Genomic DNA, 21,685 nt, shown 5'->3' with positions numbered 1-21,685 from the left:
TGCTTACAATCTTTTCCTTAGATTCTACTGCAGCATTTCCAGAGGAAGAGAAAAGGTCTATCACTATACACACTGTATTTTTTCCCATAAACATATTACTTAGTCATGAAAAATATCTATTTTTCCATTATGTCTTGAGCATTATTGAAATTTAATTGCATGTATTTCCATGCAATGTGCATACAGTTCCTTACATATTTCTTGCATAAGATAATGGTTACACATTGTCATTTGATAGCTATATTTGGTAGCTATATTGCTTAGGCATATAGCTATAAAATAACTTTTATTACTTTTATAAATAACTCAAGATGGCTGTCATATCCAACACACCGTCATCCTCTTATTTTCCCCACAACAACAATCCTGTGTGGTGGGTTGGGCTGACGGACACTGGCCCAAAGTCACCCACCCTACTAAGGCAGGACTTGAACTCAGTTTCTCACTTTCTAGCCTGGTGCCTTAACCACTAGACTAAACTAGCTGTCTCCAGAAATAGTACAACTTTCTTTCCTTACTTTCCTCCAAAGAAACTATTCTTCTCAAGTTGATATTAAACCATATTTTGTCTAATGAATGCTAATCATTCTCTCACCTTTTCACCGTGTGGAACGACTGACATTTTCAGGAATAAGTTCCTATTTCATATTTAGTAATAAAATATTGCAAAACTAAAAAGAAAATATCCACAGAATTTATATCACAACATTAACAGAAATTTCTTCATTTCCTTAAAAAACTTTTTGTAATGCTATACATATCCCCTATACCAGGGGTGTCAAACTGCCGGCCCGCGGGCCGGAGCGTCATGGAGAAACTGCGCCCATCCCATTTTCGGCAATGGGAAAAAGTTCCAATACGTCGCGCGACGTCACGTGACGTCGCGAGTTTGACATGCCTGCCCTAAACTATCAGTGATCTACAAATCCTTGACACACTTACAGTAGTGATAGAAAACAAAAGTATTGGTATTCCTTAGAATACTGTGCTGAGAATACTCTGTTGTCTTATATTGAACCTCTTAAAATATGCACTAATAGAAACTTTGATATTTTTTTTTTACAAATAAAATGTAAAAGGAAATAAAACACCACTAGTTTATCAAATATCTGAAAATGAATGTGTTACTTTTCCTCAAGGTAAATAAGAGGCTGGACAGTGCAATAGTGTATGTGTTTCCCCATATACATATTCCACTGAGTTCATTTGGACTTGCTTCTTATGAGGAGGACTGCATCCTGAAGGCAATATTAAGTGTTGTTATGCATTAAGCTCCAATATATCCTCAGTATTACAATCTAGTTCCCACATTATCATTTCTGGCTGACAAAATGATTTCAGTATCTTATCTCAGGCAGATGTCTTTTGAAATCTTTCCACCAAGCATCTTTTCTACATTATTTTGCTGCAAATGTTGTTGTTGTTAGTTGCGAAGTCGTGTCCGACCCATCGCGACCCTATGGACAATGTTCCTCCAGGCCTTCCTGTCCTCTACCATCTTCTGGAGTCCATCTAGGCTCACACCTACTGCTTCAGTGACTCCATCCAGCCACCTCATTCTCTGTCGTCCCCTTCTTCTATTGCCCTCAATCTTTCCCAGCATTAGGCTCTTCTCCAGTGAGTCCTTCCTTCTCATTAGGTGGCCAAAGTATTTGAGTTTTAGCTTCAGGATCTGGCCTTCTAAAGAGCAGTCAGGGTTGATCTCCTCTAGGACTGACCGGTTTGATCGCCTTGCAGTCCAAGGGACTCGCAGGAGTCTTCTCCAGCACCATAGTTCAAAGGCCTCAATTCTTTGGCGCTCAGCCTTTCTGATGGTCCAACTTTCACTGCCATACATTGCAACTGGGAAGACCATAGCCTTGACTATACGCACTTTTGTTGGCAGGGTGATGTCTCTGCTTTTTAGTGTGCTGTCTAGATTTGCCATGGCTTTCCTCCCGAGGAGCAAGCGTCTTTTAATTTCTTGGCTACAGTCCCCATCTGCAGTGATCTTGGAGCCCAGGAAAATAAAATCTGTCACTACCTCCATTTCTTCCCCATCTATTTGCCAGGAGTTGAGAGGGCCGGATGCCATGATCTTGGTTTTCTTAATGTTTAGTTTCAACCCAAGTTTTGCACTCTCCTTCTTCACCTGCAACAAGAGACTCTTTAGTTCTTCTTCACTTTCTGCCATTAGAGTGGTATCATCTGCATATCTTAGGTTGTTGATGTTTCTTCCGGCAATCTTAATTCCAACATTTGATTCATCTAGCCCTGCCTTTCTCATGATGTGCTCTGCATATAAGTTAAATAGGCAAGGCGACAGTATACAGCCTTGCCGGACTCCTTTCCCAATTTTGAACCAATCAGTGGTTCCGTGTCCAGTTCTCACTGTTGCTTCTTGGCCCGCATATAGATTTCTCAAGAGACAAATAAGATGGTCTGGTATGCCCATCTCTTTAAGGACTTGCCAGAGTTTGTTATGATCCACACAATCAAAGGCTTTAGCATAGTCAATGAAGCAGAAGTAGATGTTTTTCTGGAACTCTCTAGCTTTCTCCATGATCCAGCGTATGTTAGCAATTTGATCTCTAGTTCCTCTGCCTCTTCGAAATCCTGCCTGTACTTCTGGTAGTTCTCGATCCACATACTGCTGGAGTCTAGCTTGTAGAATTTTAAGCATAACTTTACTAGCATGAGAAATGAGTGCAATGGTGCGATAGTTTGAACATTCTTTGGCACTGCCTTTCTTTGGAATTGGAATGTAAACTGATCTTTTCCAATCCTGTGGCCACTGTTGAGTTTTCCAAATTTGCTGGCAAATTGAGTGTAGCACTTTTACTGCATCGTCTTTTAAGATTTTGAATAGCTCAGCTGGAATACTGTCACCTCCACTAGCTTTGTTGTTGCTCAGCTTTTCTAAGGCCCACTTCACTTCACATTCTAGGATGTCTGGCTCGAGGTCAGTGACCACCTCATTGTGATTATCAGGGACGTTAAGCTCATTCTTGTATAGTTCTTCTGTGTAATTTTGCCACCTCTTCTTAATCTCTTCTGCCTCTGTTAGGTCCCTGCCATTTTGGTCCTTTATCATGCCCATTTTTGCATGAAACGTTCCTTTCATCTCTCCAATTTTCTTGAAAAGATCTCTGGTCCTCCCTATTCTATTGTTTTCTTCTATTTCTTTGCATTGTTCATTTAAGAAGGCATTCTTATCTCTTCTAGCTATTCTCTGGAATTCTGCATTCAATTGGGTGTATCTTTCTTTTTCTCCCTTGCCTTTCGCTTCCCTCCTTTCCTCAGCTATTTGCAAAGCTTCCTCAGACAGCCATTTTGCTTTCTTGCATTTCTTTTTCTTTGGGATGGTTTTGGTTGCTACCTGTTGTACAATGTCGCGAACCTCTGTCCATAGTTCTTCAGGCACTCTGTCTATCAGATCTAATTCCTTAAATCTATTTGTCACCTCTACTGTATATTCAACAGGGATATGATTTAATTCATACCTGAGTGGCCTAGTGCTTTTCCCTACTTTCTTCAGTTTAAGCCTAAACTTTGCAAGGAGAAGCTCATGGTCTGAGCCACAGTCAGCTCCTGGTCTTGTTTTTACTGACTGTATAGAGCTTCTCCATCTTTGGCTGCAGAGCATATAGTCAATCTGATTTCTGTGTTGACCATCTGGTGATGTCCATGTGTAGAGCCGTCTCTTGGGTTGTTGGAAAAGAGTGTTTGCTATGACCATTGTATTCTCTTGACAGAATTCTATCAGCCTGTGCCCTGCTTCATTTTGCACTCCAAGGCCAAACTTGCCTGTTATTCCAGTTATCTTTTGGCTTCCTACTTTAGCATTCCAATCCCCCATGATGATAAGAACATCATTTTTTGGTGTTAGTTCTATAAGGTGCTGTAGTGCTTCATAGAACTGGTCAATTTCATCCTCTTCAGCACTGGTGGTTGGGGCATAGACCTGGACTACTGTGATATTGAATGGTTTGCCTTGGATTCGAACTGAGATCATTCTGTCATTTTGAGGATTGTATCCCAGTATTGCTTTTCCTACTCTTTTATTGACTATGAAGGCTACTCCATTTCTTCTGAAGGAATCTTGCCCACAGTAGTATACCTGATGGTCATCTGAATTAAATTCACCCATTCCTGTCCATTTTAGTTCGCTGATACCTAAGATGTCAATGTTCAGTCTTGTCATCTCTTGTTTGACCACGTCCAGTTTTCCTTGATTCATGGATCTTACATTCCAGGTTCCTATGGAGAAAAAATCTTTACAGCATCGGACTTTCCTTTCACCACCAGACATATCCACAGCTGAGCGTCCTTTCGGCTTTGGCCCAGTCGCTTCATTCTTTCTGGCGCTACTAGTACTAGCCCTCTGCTCTTCCCCAGTAGCATATTGGACACCTTCCGACCTGAGGGGCTCATCTTCCAGCGTCATATCGTTTTGCCTTTTGGTACTGTCCATAGGGTTTTCATGGCAAAGATACTGGAGTGGTTTGCCATTTCCTTCTCCAGTGGATCACGTTTTGTCAGAACTCTCTGCTATGACCTGTCCGTCTTGGGTGGCCCTGCACGGCATAGCTCATAGCTTCATTGAATTACGCAAGCCCCTTCGCCACAACAAGGCAGTAATCCATGAAGGGGTTGCTGCAAATATCAGCTTGTAAATAATCAACCCTTCACTTTTATGTTTTTTGTAACACATAAGGACATAATTTATATATTTTACATGTTTCATAGCTAAGATGAAATCTGTGTATTTTGCATATTCCGGTATCAGAACAGGAGTATAATGTATCTCTTTAAAAAATTGGTTAATCATTGGGTTAATGTTTCACTGTTCTGAATGTTTAGCCAGATAAGCTGGCCTCAGGGTTGTAAATATCTTAGGTTAATGATAATATATATTTATTAAAAAGGTAAAGGTTCCCCCGCACATGTGTGCTAGTCATTTCCGACTCTAGGGGCCGGTGCTCATCTCCGTTTCAAAGCCGAAGAGCCAGCGCTTGTCCAAGGACGTCTCCGTGGTCTCCTTTAATGATGGGAGGTGAGGTGTTACCCCCCATTGATAGGGCTCACAACTTGGGCGTCCTCCTGGACTCACGGCTCAATTTTGAAGACCATATAGGAGCTGTGAACAGGGGGGCTTTTGCCCAGGTTCGCCTGGTGCACCAGTTGCGACCCTATCTGGACTGAGATGCCCTACGCACAGTCACTCATGCGCTCGTGACCTCCCGTTTAGACTACTGCAACACTCTCTACATGGGGCTGCCCTTGAGGACCACTCGGAGGCTTCAGCTGGTGCAGAATGCGGCTGCGCGAGTTGTGATGGGGGTTTCCCGATACTCCCATGTAACACCTCTACTCCGCGAGCTGCATTGGCTTCCGGTTGCCCTCCGGGTGAGATTCAAGGTGCTGGTGATGACCTATAAAGCCCTAAATGGCTTGGGTCCAGGATATTTGAGGGAACACCTGCTGCCAGCATCAAGTTCCCTTTGTCCAGTGCGCTCACACAGGGAGGGTCTTCTCAGGGTGCCACCGGTAAAAGACTGCCGGCGGATAACACCCAGGGGGAGGGCCTTCTCAGTGGGTGCGCCTGCCCTCTGGAACCAGCTGCCCGTGGAACTTAGGACTGCCCCCGACCTTCGTTCATTCCGCCGGGACCTGAAGACCTGGCTCTTTGAGCTCTCCGGCCCAGGCTGAGAATTCTTAACTGGGGTTTTCATTTTTTAGGGATAATTTAATCTTTTTAAATTGTTTTTAACTTTTGTATTGGTTTGGTTTTAAATACCCTGTAAACCGCCCTGAGTCCTTCGGGAAAGGGTGGTATATAAATCTAATAAAATAAAAATAAATAAATAAATGTGGCCGGCATGACTAGACGCCAAAGGCGCACGGAACGCTGTTATCTTCCCACCGTAGTGGTCCCTATTTTTCTACTTGCATTTTTACGTGCTTTCAGACTTAATTCAGAGTTCAATCATATAATGCTCTCCAATTCTAACTTTTGATATGATGCATTTGCCTTGTATCACCAAATAGTAAATAAAGCACTTGGTGGCATTCAATATTTTCTCATGTATCTGAGATTAAAAAAAAAAACAGCAATGTACATAAGGTATTAAAGAACTGGGCGTACCAAGTAGAATCCGTTTCATCCCTCAACTTTGAACTTGTTATATTTAGTTATTCAGAGCTGTATCTGGAATTGGAAAGTCTAAAATGTTCTACTGATTTTTTATCAAGAAAAATGAAATCTTGAAAACATACTAAAAAAATCTATTCTGTCTAAGTTAATATCATTGACTCATGGCACGTCCACTGCATCTATAAGATGGTGAATCAATATTAAACTGTAGGATGTGGTTGGCAAAGATCTGAATCTAGGATTCTTAAAATTTGGCAGCACTGATTTTGAAGAAAATAAAGCTGAAACTGTTGAAAACTGCCTGTATTTCATTATTATAGTGTAATAATGTAAGCGTTCAACAGCATCCAAATTCCACTTTTAGCATGGATTTTTGTATCATAATGAGAATTTGAAAAATCTATTTCTCAAAAATGTTGAGAGGAAATTTTGAACATTTTCCTGTGCGATAAAAAGATAAAGAGACTTCATGGAAAAAAAAACATCACTTGTATTTATCATGGAGGTCTCTATCTAGCCATAGTCATTAAAATCTGAAAAGAAGGAATTTCAAGTACCTTTTGACTCAGACATGGAGTTAAATTTTTGATTTACAGATTTACTGTTTCTAGGGACAAGAATAATAACTATGGAGTATGCAGTATGGAAGCAATACTAAAATACAGATACAAGCATGGCCTAAACATTGTTAAAAGTAAAATCAACTGAATTTACATTTATGATGGACTCAATAAGATAGCAGCTGAAAAGAAATACTGTATATGGTAGCTCCCTACATTCTAACTTTGAAGAAATAAATATTGGCTAATAGATTCTAACAGCTAAAACCTCCACCTTTTGCATACTGAAATGCCTTTTTCCTTCCACTATAAACACTTCCACAACATTTTCTATATAATTTTAAGCAAAAACTGCTTCTGCTTTGGCAAAATACTAAGAATAATGAAGACCAGGGCTTTTTTTGTCATAGAACGCCCAGAACGGAGTTCCGGCACCTTTTTTGGATGGAACCTTGTAGAGTAGACAAGGCGGGTTGTATGACATGTGTGAGTTCCGGCACCTTTTTCTTTTACAAAAAAAGCACTGATGAAGACATATGAAATGATGGTTGTAACCGCAATAGTTGTATCATTGGCTTAGCTACAAGGCTATTTGTTTTGTTAATAGTAGAAATATAATTACAGCAAGAGTTAATAGACAATGTTTTAGCCTATACATGTGAATGTCTTTCCTCCAATAAGCTGGTTAAAGGAAAGGGAATGACTTCTGAATGTTTGAACTCATTTTGTGGATTAGAAACATCTTAAAACTTCAGATTTTGTTTACAGAAAGGAAACCCCACTAAATTCATATGGTTGAAAAGGCTAATAGTTGTTTTTCCACCCATATCATGGTAAACCCTTTCAATCATATAGTTACTAATAAAAACTTAAATCCATGCCCTACTGCTGTATGATTTCAACAGATGACTAAATGCAGACGTTTGATGGGGTGATTCAATTCAAAGGTAATTCAATTGAATCACTCTGTTGAAGCAGATCCATTAAACAGGACAGCACAGAGCTTTTAGTTCCCTGATCTGAATTGCTGCTTTGCTTCAGCTGCTTCTCTGGCAGTTCTGTGATCTTTCGCAGATGTGCAATACATGTGCTAAAGCCACCTGCATTACTGTACATACACAAAAGTCACTGGTCTCAAAGGAAAGTAAGCAGTTGCAGGAGATTGGTTTTTGCTTCAAGATTTTGCTAAACTATCATGAGGTTTTGCTAAAAAAGAAAAAAAAACAAAGCAACTTTAAAAATAGTTCTGAGATTTCAACACAAAGCAGGGAATAGACCAACATGGCCTTGGAACCGATATCATTGTTCCATCCATTGTGGCCATTGCCTTTACCATCTTTCCACAAAATGCCAAGCATGACAAAAGTGTATTCTCCAAAGTCAGCTCCAAAGAAAATAGATACAATGATTTCATAATTCTGTGGGTATACAAATAAAAGATATCCAAACATTTTTCCTCCCAAAAACAGATGGTTCCAGAACTGAAGTTTTGCTGATGTCACCAGGAAGTAAATAATAATAATAATAATAATAATAATAATAATAATAATAATAATAATAATAATAATAATAATAATAATAATAAGAAGAAGAAGAAGAAGAAGAAGAAGAAGAAGAAGAAGAAGAAGAAGAAGAAGAAGAAGAAGAAGAAGAAGAAGAAGAAGAAGAAGAAGAAGAAGAAGAAGAAGAAGAAGAAGAAGAAGAAGAAGAAAGGGACCTTGGAGGTCATCTAGTCCAACCCCCAGCTCAGGCAGGAAACCCTATACCATTTCTGTAGGAAGCAAAGTTGCAGCAAGAAGAATGTTAATAGTATCTGCTTTAAATTCTTACATGTTGATCTTAAGGCCAGAAGAATCCTTGTAATACCAACAAAATATGAATGAAATTACAAGACTGTACCATCTAAGCCCATTACTAAAACAAGCAGCTACCATTTTCAAATCATAATTTTGAAATAACCAAGCTAGTTTCAATTAATAAAATTGTATTTTTATAAAATAAATCCAATGCTGCTTAGCTTTCTGAGCCAGGAAAGTTTGGCAGACAGTCTATTCACACTTCTTTACCAGCTGCCAATGTAATGAGTGGTAACCCTGACAGGGCTGAAAAAGAGCAGCATCTCCATCTTTTCCCACCAAGCTGTGTGCAGAATAAGCATAATTTCAATCCTCTCACAGGCATCCAGGATGTGTACATGATGTTAAAGAAAACAGAGTCTAATTCTGCTAACCTCTCAGTGAAGTTGTAAAGGTGCCAATTCAGGCTGAACGCCATTATTTATTTTATTTATTTATTTATTTTATTGGATTTGTATACCGCCCTATTCCCGTAGGACTCAGGGCGGTTTACAGGGCAGTTAAAACCATGAATACCAAAAATTAAAAACAATTAAAACAATTAAATTAAATTTAAGCCCCAAGAGTAAATCTAAAACCCAGTTAAATTAACAACCCCACAGTCTGGACCAAACAGATCGAAGAGCCAAGTTTTCAGGTCCCGGCAAAATGAGCGAAGGTCGGGGGAAGTCCTAAGTTCTGTGGGTAGTTGGTTCCATAGGGCAGGCGCACCCACAGAGAACGCCCTTCCCCTGGGAATAACCCGCCGGCATTCATTATGACTTCATATGGTTCCTGGTGCCCTAATTGGATGAGTGAGGTAAATTTGAAAAATGTGATCAAAATAACACCCTAAGGCAACAGAAAAAATCAGAAAAAAATAGCAACATTTTATAACCATCAAAGATCACTTTCACACTGATTTTTCTTTAAAAAATAAGTATATATGTTTGAATAGTAAAAAAATATTGTCAAATTTCCTAAGAAGAATGCTAGAAGAGAAATCCTTTTTGATCTAATAATATTGACAGTTACAGAGAACTTCATTTATGCTAAGTTAAAGATGCATAAAATACAGACACTTCTGTTACTCAATCCATAACAGGTTTGTGAAATGTTGCTTTAAAAATGTGGCCACTCTTGCTAGTATATAAAATGGTCAGACAATTTTATAGAGAACTGTTCTATCAATAACTTTTAGCCATTGTAAACTAAATGGAATCTCCATGTTTACCGATAGCTTCCTAACTGCCTTACAAAGCAATTTTCTCTTTATGCTACCTTACCAATAGCATCTTGTCTCAATGAGTGAGACGCAACTATTTTTCACAATACGTTTTTTTCTAGACACCTGAATTTAAGTCAACTTTAGAGAGAAAGAATGAAAACATTACTTTTTAACAGCTAAAACAGAAAAGAAATTAATTATACTTTAATCTACTCTAGTGGACAGAAGAAACTGTTGAGGAAAAGTCTATGATTCAGAGCAAGGCTAAATATATTTAAAACACAAAACAGCGGTTATCCTTGTGAGAGAATCAGTGAAAGACATATTTATCACCAGTGCTTTTTTTGTAAAAGAAAAAGGTGCCGGAACTCACACATGTCATACAACCCGCCTTGTCTACCCTACAAGGTTCCATCCAAAAAAGGTGCCGGAACTCCGTTCTGAGCTTTCTATGAGAAAAAAAGCCCTGTTTATCACCTTAGAAAACAGATATATAATTCTAAACAATATAAAATACTTTTATTTCATGAATTAACCTGTCCTCTCTACTCTTATAAAAGCCCTGGCTTTTAAAACTTAGATTTTATTTCTGTTTAGCCACTATTGACATATCAAGAAAAATATTTTCTGAATAATTATCATGATCCCTAGAAAAGTTGAACTAGTCATTCTCATTGGCAGGTTGAGAACAGGGCCAAGCCTATGTACTGCCAATGATTGACCTTCATTTAGAAATAGCATGGGGGAAATTCCTGAGATTAAAAAATGAATTTATCATGCTTACAAATTGAGGGATGAATATTAGGAAACAAAACAGTGAGAACTGCTGCCTTCAATTGCAACCGTGGAAACAGCCAGGAATTACATTACCACAACAAATGGAAGGTCACATTTTCCCTATATCTGGTTTAAAATATTAACTGGGCAGAAATTGATTTCTTTTTTAGAAAAATACAAATTAAAGTAGAAATTTCCATTAGTTAGAAGAATTTGCAAATACTCTACCTATAGTAAAACCACAAAGATAATGCTTACATTTACATAATTTGCTAAAAAGAACCTTTAAGTAACATATATCCCTAGGCAGACTCTTTCACCTTCATGAGATCTCAGCAGATGCAGAAATGTTAACAGATGTCCCATTGCTGGATGCAATTAAACTTGAATTAAGGTACTTTTATAAATATAATAGGCATCTTTATAGCTTTCAACTATAGCATTTCCAAATTTGCTTGTAAAAAATCCTTAAAACAGTCTATATCCTGATACTGCATTTTTCAGAAAATGCAGTAAAATACATTGTTATTCAATATTGTAATACCAAAAAGCCAATAAATGGTTCTAGTTATTGAGGAATTGGATAAAAATAGCCTATTGTCATTTTTTTCAGGACGGTAAATCAATAGATGATGAAAGGTTTTATTTGTTGTTACTACTGGAGTGTTGACTCTAGCAATAAGTGGGATGTGGACTGGAATTCAGGGAACAAGCACTTGAGTGATATGACGGTGGAATTTAATGTTTTCAAAACTTAGGAACACTTGAGTATGTTTACACTGCAAACATAAATGACATTACTTATAAAAGGCATTTGCTTTCCTCAAAAAAAATTTTATAGCTCTTATCAAAATGGCATCCATCTGCATTTGGGGGTATAATCATCGCAGTAAAAATAGTATAAAATTAATGCAATTTCATTGAATATACTGTGTCTATGGATATATAGTTAGCCACAAGCAGTCATGCTCAGTATAAAATAAACTAGAGAATATGAGTTAACACACATTTGTCACAGCATAGCAACCTAAATGTAGCTATCAAGCAGTAATGGGGAAAGTTATGCAGAAATTGATTTGTCTTAATGGTAATCTGCTTATAAATGATACAACCAAAGATTTATAAGTCATAATAATTTTAACATCACTGAGAAGTCTGAGGCCATTTAATCGAAACTATTCCGTTATGGATGTTGAAACCACAGTCTAAACACATCTAGTAAGAAGCGAGTTCAACCAAACTCAGTGAGATTTAATTTAAGTAAGTAATACAGTACATCACAAAGAGAAGAGAATAGTAGAAAAAGACTAAAAGATAGGGTGGTGATAAATGTAGTGGTGCCAAGGCACAGGAACATCAGGAAGAAGGAGTGTGAGAAGCTGGAAATGTATCAGGATATGAAGGGTGATCCAGGGGGGTTCCCTTGGATCGTCCCTGCCCCGCAAAAGACCTCAGGGCCAGCCAGATAAGGAAGAGGCACATGGCTGGAGGGTCAAGCTTGAAACCTCAGTTCAATGATATTTTGAAATCAAAAACTCAGCTCCATCATTCCATTTATAATACCGTGCTTCATGCTGATTAAAACCTGCAATTGCCAGAGTTTCTTTCCTTTGTTTTTACTACAGTTCTTTATAAGGTGTGTTTATTTTTTGTATTCTATGCCACAAAATTGGGCAGATTCTCATTTAACGTAAATTTGTAAAATTCAAATAATAATTTATGCCTTCTTTTCTCACTTGCAGTTATTAATTTATTATTAATTATTCAGAGTGTTTGCTAATGTTTGACATTGTTCTTACACTGTTTTTATATTGCATGGCATTGTTTCTTTGCAGTGGTCAAATTTCTTCTTTTTTTTGCTGTTGCTGTGAATAATATAAAAATGAGCAATCCATTCAATTAAATTAAATTTTATTCACTCATTGACAAAATTGATTTTTTTTTACCCCGAGCCCTCAACTGTTTGCAAAATGTCCAGTGCATCCCTCAGACTGAAAAGTTTGAAGACCCCTGTTCTAGAACATCTATAAGCATGACAGAGTCTCTTACTTTTAACTAGCAAAGGCAAATAATCACAAATGTGTCTAGTTTTGCTTCAGTGATGAGGATATGTGGGGTGAAGTGAGTAAAACAAGACACCGAAGTATGTTTAAAAAGCCACCAGGTGATGCAGCAGGTACCTGCTGATTAGTATCTTAAATCATGGCAAATTACACACTGCATGCTGGTGACTCGGTCATGGGAAATTATGGTGCTACGTGATATCTCATTTGTTGAACTGAAAACAAATGTAAATAAATTGCTGTAAGAATATCATTTATACTTAGGAATTTATCCTACTGTCTGGCATGATGGATTTTTTTGCTTAATACAATAACAACTTTAAGAGTTGCCATGAAACACAAAAAAAATTCTGCATTCAGCCTAATATATTTCAGTAAACCTCCAGTGCAAAAATTTAAAATAGAACAAAACAGGAGGTCCCTAAAATGTAAGAGCAAATAATGAATGAATACAATGTGTTGGTGTGTCTGTGCTTTCTCACACATATTTATTTAATTCATTCACCCTTTTCTCCTCTGATTAGAATTCAAAGCACATATCAAAATTCTAGCGCTATACAAAGGATACGAACACCTCTACTGAGCAAAATTGTTATATGAAGAAGAAGAGAAATTGGCATAGTATAAATAAAATGTATTAATTTAACTGTTTTTAGCCTTGTTCCTTGCTGCTCAGAGTTACTTGTTTGTGAGATGGGCAGCTTTAAATAAAATCTGATTTCATTCATGTTCTTACTGTTAAAGCTTTTTTAACTTATCCTTCTTACAGTGGTTGGGAGCCACTGAATCTATAAAATAAAATCCCACAGCCAAAATTCTACCATAGAAACAGAGAATAGGCTCATGGCTACCAAACATTCGGCATTTTTCAATGATGACGCCAAAGAAAAAGATAGTCAAAGTTATACCAAATAGCAGAATTGGACACTTGTTAGAAAAGTTGAAATGAATGGCATTAGTCCTTGTAACTTTCATCCTTGCCAAGAAGGATGTCATCCCTCTGGGGCGAACTGTAACCAACCATACTCTTAGGTGCAGTCAGTAAAACATTATATTTTATTTTTATTTACTTATTTATTTATTAAATATATATGCTGCCTATCTCATTTCAAAGCAACTCAACTCAAACCCTAACCCTAACCCCGCAAAATGACAATACAATCAAAATAAAATTCATTGTTGCAAGTTGGAGAAGGAGGGAACCAAATGCATGGGGAGGGGGAAGGGAGATTAGCCCTTAATGAATCAACCCTCTCCAGTGTGATGTTTCCCCGTTATAGATTCATAAAATTTGATCGTGCCTTCCTTTTTTCCACTCTAACCATAAATTCTGACAAAAATCCCAGCAATGTCCATTAAACCTTCAACAGAATATATTTTATATTGCAGGATCCAATCTGGATCGGTCACCGGGACCAGAGGTTTTCTCTTTCAAGTTTTCAGACTTGTGATGGAGCCCGTATTCAGGGAACTTCTTGCTGGCCTAGGCCAGCAAGAAATTCCCTGAAGATGGGCTCCATCACATTGGATCCTGCAACACTATCTTGGGACATGTATATTGCCTTCATTTGTGACATTTTATGTATATGTATATGTAAAGGGACGCGGTGGCTCAGTGGGTTAAGACGCTGAGCTTGTCGATCAGAAGGTCGGCAGTTTGGCGGGTCGAATCCCGAGTGCCGCGTAGCAGAGTGAGCGCCTGCTACTCATCCCAGCTTCTGCCAACCTAGCAGTTCGAAAGCATGTAAAAATGCAAGTAGAAAAATAGGGACCACTACGGTGGGAAGGTAACAGCGTTCCGTGCGCCTTTGGCGTCCAGTCATGCCGGCCACATGACCACGGAGACGTCCTCGGACAAGCGCTGGCTCTTCGGCTTTGAAACGGAGATGAGCACCGGCCCCTAGAGTCAGAAACGACTAGCACGCATGTGCGGGGGAACCTTTACCTTTACCTTTATATGTATATGTACAAACACACACATTTTGAGATAACTAGCCAGCATTCCAATTTAAAACCAACATAATTAAATATTAATAAGAAACTAGGTATTTTATAAGTAAAACATTGCTGATACCAGAAAAAAAGAAGAAGAAAATCCTACACCCAAGAAGAAAATAATTTCTAACAATCACTAAACTGTAGTAGGAATGTGTAATTGAAAGGTAAGAAGTTCAAACTGCTTCTTATATTTTAAGAAAGAAGCAGTTTGAAATTCTTACATTTCAGTTTTTTACATTTTATCAAAGAAACTTCGGTCACCTTATATTGCATTCTGATAGCCACTTGATATCTCCTGATTTTTTTTTATAATTATAGAAAACTGAAAAATCAATACATTTATCTAATAAATAAATCAATACATTTATTTAACCCCTTTCAACAACCATTCCACTGATTTAATAGCATGCAAACTGAAAGGTTTGCTTTATTTAGAAATAGCTGAAATGTTATGCTGTTATTTTTACTAAAATCCCACGTTCTTATTTTGTCTTATTTTTTAATCAGTACAAATGGAATACTAAGGGGGGGGGGAAAGGATGAGAGAATTAAAAACAGAAATACTGATAATAACAAATTGTCACAGAAACACAGAATGGTATCTGATTTTGATATCAGATCAGTCCATAACCAGTCAGGTGGAATCTATCACTCCCATCCCACAGACAGTGACTTCTAGACCATTACCTCATGTGAGAAACCGACATAAAAAAACGGACCTTGGTTTCACCATAAACAGGACTTGCAGAGCAGTCATTATAATTCTTTTGCAATGTCATTTACTTTGCTACAAAAAATCAATGCCTTGGGAAATTGAATTTATGAATGACAGTTATCATGATGTCAGTGCAAAAAGGATACAATATACGTACCTCAGTCAAATATCATAATTATAGCATGTATGCAATGATAACATACATGCTATAATTATGATATCTGATGTCTTCATCTTATCACAGTTACTGCTGCTTATAGTGCTATATATAAAACAGGGTAAGCAAATGTTTTGTCTTGTTTTTTTTTATAATTTCTAGTTTATTTGGGAGGCTAGGTGTTATGTACATAGGGGGTGTCACACAATGATAGCCACTGACACCACCAGGTGGCAGGGTGCTCTGCCACGACTGGCAGGGCATCCTTTGGTGGGAAATCCGGATATTGGGATTGGTTCGAAGTATACCTGGTTAGGTATATAAAAGGGGCAGATGCCTTTTGTTAGAGTTAGTCTGTGCTGAAGCAATAAAGTGTACTATGTTGAACCCTGTTGTCCTGAGTCATCCATCTTGGCCATGCGGTCCAGAACTCACGATCTAACACTGGCGACGAGAGTGTCATACTGTTTCAAATAGCGCGGAAGTATAGGAAGAAGGGAAAGGCGAATCATTCCCAGGGAAACCTCCTAACGCTGCAGACGCGCGGAGCAGAAGAAAAAAATCTTCCAAACATCCCTAACGAAGCAGCATTCAAGGACCAGCAACATGGCCAAATTCGGGACCACTGAATTCCACTTCAACATCGATGAACCTGAGCGATGGGAAGCTCATCTTGGACGGATTGAAGGGTTCTTAATACTCAACAAGATCACAGAAGACAAGATGAAAGTGGCGGCACTTCTGTGTCTCAATGGTCAAGATGTATATGATGTGGCCGTGGGCCTGTGCTCACCGACGCCAGTCGAGCACATCTTGTATAATGACCTCAAGGCCAAATTGTTTGAGCATTTCATGCCAGAGAGAGCCCCGATGTATTGGAGGTATCAATTCATCCAGCGCATCCAGCAGCCTGGCGAGTCAGCTTCACACTTCATCATGGCACTGAGACTGGCTGCCCACCAGTGTGAATTCCCAGATCTCGATGAGAGACTAAGAGACCGGGTGGTGTTCGGGCTGAGGAACCAGCAGTGCCGATGGATGCTGCTCACCAAACCGCGGATTACTCTAAAGGAGGTTTTGGCCGAGGTGAGGCCTTACGAGGTAGCCATGGAACCTGGCAAGCCCACACACTGCTCCAGCAGCAGCTCAGGTGCGACGATCCATCATGAAGGCGTTTTGAGCAGCGGAAGCGGCAACACGGATGGAGAGGCTGAGCTAGATGAGGTACAGCAAAGATCGGTGAAACATCCATCGTGGTGAGAGAACAACGGAGGTCACAGGAGAAATGCACTGACCAGAAGAGGCTCAGTGGGCAGTTACAGCAGCAAGGAACAAAAGAGAGCCAACTCTCCCAACCAGAAGTGTGCCAGCTGTGGGGGAAATCATCTGCGGGTGACTTGCAGGTTCAGATCTGCAAAGTGTCGCTCCTGTGGCAAAACGGGTCACATTGCAGCCATCTGCTGGAACCAAATCCGGGACAGCCTCAACGAGTTACAAGCAATGGCATCAGCACTTGAAGGTACTGTTACCCCTCGGCACAAAAGTCGGCTCAACCCCCCCCAATCCTGGAAAGAGCATGCAGTCCGTGTCTCACACGGAAGTCCATCAACTATTCAAGCCAAAAATAACAATACAGGTCCATCTGCAAGGGGTACCTTGCACGATGGAGCTGGACTCCCATTTTGCAGTCTCAATCATTTCTTATGAGACATTTAAATGAATTTGTGATAGGAGCAGAAAGAGGGTTCCTTTGAAGCCCACAACATTAAAACTGTCAGATTTCCAACACGCTCCCATTAAACTCAGGGGAATGGCCACCGTGTCCGTGGGGTTTAAGGATTTTCAGGGTCCTTTGGACATCTTAGTGACTGACGGGCGAAGAACTAGTTTAGTGGGGTTGGATTAGTTTGATGCCCTGGATATTTGGTTGGGGAGAGTGAATAGTGTCCAGCCCAAGCATCTCGAATCCATATGCAATGAATTTGCAGACGTGTTCGATGACAGGCTGGAAAAGTACACAGGTCCCCCCATCAAGTTGAAATTAAATCCGTCGGTCTCACCAGTGTGTATTAAGCCTCGGAGAGTTCCATTCACTCTCAAGCAGAGGATTGAGCACAAATTAGACAAGCTGGTGGAACAAGGAGTTTTAGAGCCTGTGGTTGGGGGAGACTGGGAAACCCCTATCGTGATGATGTTAAAGGCAAATGGGGAAATTAGAATATGTGCTGATTATAAGGCTACAATCAACCGAGCCTTGAATCCGCATGCTTACCCGGTTCCGACGATCCGGCAGGTTCTCTCTGCTGTCCAAGGTGGCGGGGTTTTTGCTAAGCTTGATTTGGCGCAAGCGTACCAGCAGCTGACTGTCTCCAAAGAAACAGCAGACGCTCAAACTATAGTGACACATAGAGGAGCTTTTCGCGTTAACCGTTTACAGTTTGGCATTTCAGTAGCTCCTGGAATTTTCCAAGAAGTCATGGAGAGGACTTTGAAGGGTATTCCTGGTGTGTGTCCTTATTTTGACAATGTCCTCATTGCTGGGGAATCTGAGGAGATCCTGGCTGACAGGCTGCATGCTGTTTTAAGCAGATTTTACGCTGCTTGGCTCAAGCTTAAAAAAAGTAAGTGCAGTATTGGAGTTGCATCCACTGAATTTTTAGGGTTCAGTATTGATGCCAAGGGAATTCACCCTACTGACTCCAAGGTAAAGGCAATTAAATTGTCTCCCACACCCACCAACAAAGCAGAATTGCAGGCTTTTCTGGGGTTACTTAATTTTTATCATGCATTTTTGCCCCACAAAGCTGCAATCGCAGAACCTTTACACAGACTGTTAGATGAAAAAAACTCATGGAATTGGCCCAAGGTCCACGAACAGAGTTTTACTAGCCACAAACTACTACTGTCCAGTGACTCAATCATCACACATTTTATCGAGGATAAGCCCATTTGCATTGCGTGTGATGCATCCCCTTATGGAGTGGGTGCAGTATTAAGTCACATTGAGGACAATGGGGAACAAAGACCAATTGTATACTACTCCCGGACACTGTCAAAAGCGGAAAGAAATTATGCACAAATTGACAAGGAAGCCCTGGCAATTGTGTCAGGAGTCAAAAAATTCCATGACTACCTGTATGGTAGAGAGTTCACAATTTTTACTGACCACAAACCATTGTTGGGGTTGTTCACCACTGATAAACAAACACCACAAATTCTTTCCCCAAGAATGCTCAGGTGGTCCATCTTCCTATACACCTACCCTTGTAAACTGGTACACAGACTGGGGAAGGACATGGGCCATGCTGATGCATTAAGTAGATTGCCTTTAATGAGCATTGATCCTGACCCAGCACCGGCAGAGCAGATCCTACTCATCCAAGATCTTCCAGAATGCCCACTCCAGGTGAGAGATATTGCTGCTGGCACCACTGCGGACAAGGTACTGAACAGGGTCACCACTTGGGTAGTGTCAGGGTGGCAGGATAAGAGCCCGGGCCCGGAATTCCAGGCTTATTTTATGAGGAGACATGAGTTGTCTTCCCATAAAGGATGTCTGTTGTGGGGTAGTAGGGTCATTATTTCTGAGAAATTGAGGGAAAGGGTTTTGTAGTCTTTGCATGAGGGTCACCCAGGCATTGTAAGGATGAAGGCACTAGCTGGAAGCTATTTATGGTGGCCTGGTCTGGACAAAGCCATAAAGGAACAGGTAGTAGGGTGTTACACGTGTCAGAGAACAAGGTCAGATCAGCCTGAGGCCGCAATTCACAAATGGTAAGCAACACACACCCCATGGTCTAGGTTGCATATTGACTTTGCTGGACCTTTTCAGGGACAATCGTTCCTAGTGGTAGTTGACAGTCACTCTAAATGGTCTCTGACAATGGCCCACAATTCACATCTGCTGATTTCCAGGCATTCACCAAGGCCAACTTGATTAGACACATTACATCAGCACCCTTCCATCCATCGTCTAATGGGATGGCAGAATGAATGGTGAGGACAACAAAGGATGCACTGAGGTGCATCATCGATGGCGACTGGCATCAAAGGTTGGCTGTTTCTTTTAGCACAACATACTACACCTTGCACATCGACAGGAAAGAGTCCTGAGGAATTATGTTGGGGTCGGCGACTCATAACTAAGTTGGACAGACTTCACCCTGACAGAGTGGCAGCACAAGAGGACCAAACCCAAATGAACACCACCAGAGAGCTGCACATCGGTGATATGGTTTGGGTTCGGAACTATAGTCCTGGACACCGCTGGGTTCAGGGGGTGGTAGTTAACAAAACGGGTCCTGTTTCATACATTGTAGAGGTGGAGGAAGGCCATGAGGTGAGAAGACACATTGACCAGTTGAGGAAGCGTCAACCGGAAAAGCCACAAACGGTGTCCTCAAGCCAGAATCAGGCAGGGAAAAACAATGATAGGAATCAGGACCTAGCTGGCCACCCAATTGATGACTTCTGGTTAGCAGGCGACCCAATTGATGACTCTACGACTGACCCAGGGGACCTGAACACAGAGCTAGTTGTGAGAAGGTCAACTAGAGAACATAGGCCTCCCGGGTACCTCAAGGATTATGTAAGGTCTTGAGGTTAGGGTTATTATTGCATAACAAATCAAGCCCCACACTGCGGGTGTTTGTATTTGTTTCTTCCTTTATTTATTATTATTATTATTATTATTATTATTATTATTATTATTATTATTATTATTATTATTATTATTTTTGTTTAGTATTTTTATTTTCTTGTATGGGGGAAGGGGTGTTATGTACATAGGGGATGTCACATAATGATAGCCACTGACACCACCAGGTGGCAGGGTGCTCTGCCAGGATTGGCAGGGCATCCTTTGGCGGGAAATCCGGATATTGGGATTGGTTCGAAGTATACCTGGCTAGGTATATAAAAGGGGCCGTTGCCCTTTGTTAGAGTTAGTCTGTGCTGAAGCAATAAAGTGTACTATGTTGAACCCTGTTGTCCTGAGTCGTCCATCTTGGCCATGCAGTCCAGAATTCACGATCTAAGACTAGGAGTCCAATATTATATTGAGCAACAAGCTAAAAAAATCCTAGTTTGTTTAAGTTATTGTAGTAGCATCTTAGCTTACAGTTTCTTATCACAGTGGTACGCCAAATTCAAATAGTTATGGCTATGAGCAACAGGAATCCATCCAATGTGGTGTAAAATTACATGACTACTAGGATCAAAGGAGACTCTGACTCAAACACCTATTGAAGTATGAAGCTCTCTGACTGAACTTAGCATCAGTCAGTCTGATTTATCACACAGGACTATATTAAGTAAAAGATAACGACAGGATTTTCCTTAAAATTTAAAAATGTTAGTTCAACATTGTGTGTGTGTGTGTGTGTGTGTGTGTGTGTGTGTGTATAAATAAATACAATCTTATGTAACTTTCATACATACATGCAAACTACAGATTACAAAGTGGCCAGAAAGCAAAGCAAAGCAAAGCAAAACAAAACAAATCAAAACAGAAAAATAAAATAAAAAATTTGTAGCAAAAAATATACGAAACAAAATCGCTTACTGCTAATAATAATTTTAAAAATTGATCCTTCGAAAGCATTATCTCTTACTTTTGTTCCTTTCCGTAGTTTCTGAATTGTATAGAGAATCTCTCTTTTATCAACATCACATTTTAAAAGCATATTTACATGTAAAACCCTAGTCAAATTTTTTTACCAAATTCTCTGAAATACTATTAGGGAATAATAGTTTTAAGATGTAGCTACTGCATACTTTAAAAAGCCCTAAATCTTGCAATTTACAAAAAAGATTTATCACCAGAAACAAAGAAAGAGGTATATGACTTTTGGATTGTTTCATTTTCACCCAAATGTTGTCATCTGAACCAGCAGCTCTTCCTAACAGAGATGGGATATCTCAGCAATTTAAGCACTATTAAAAGCTTACTTTACACTGAGCTTGGCTGAAATTGTACATTTGATGGTATAACACATACTGTTGTTCACTTGCTCTGTCTAATTCACAGTGCTATAAATATGTTTGCCCTTTCTACTAAGCCTGCCTAAGGGATTAGCAATCCCCCCACCCCAATTCAGTTTAATATTAACTACATTAACTTGGTAGACTGTAACATCCTGTTACAACTCAAACAGCCTAGGGTGCAGTATGGATGACTTATTTAATATAATTTTTTCATGCAAAAAATATTTTCTT

The sequence above is a fragment of the Vipera berus genome (genome assembly GCF_964194415.1).
Source record: "Vipera berus genome assembly, chromosome: 1".
Taxonomy (NCBI): Eukaryota; Metazoa; Chordata; class Lepidosauria; order Squamata; family Viperidae; genus Vipera; species Vipera berus.
Note: the sequence above shows the minus strand (reverse complement) of the source record.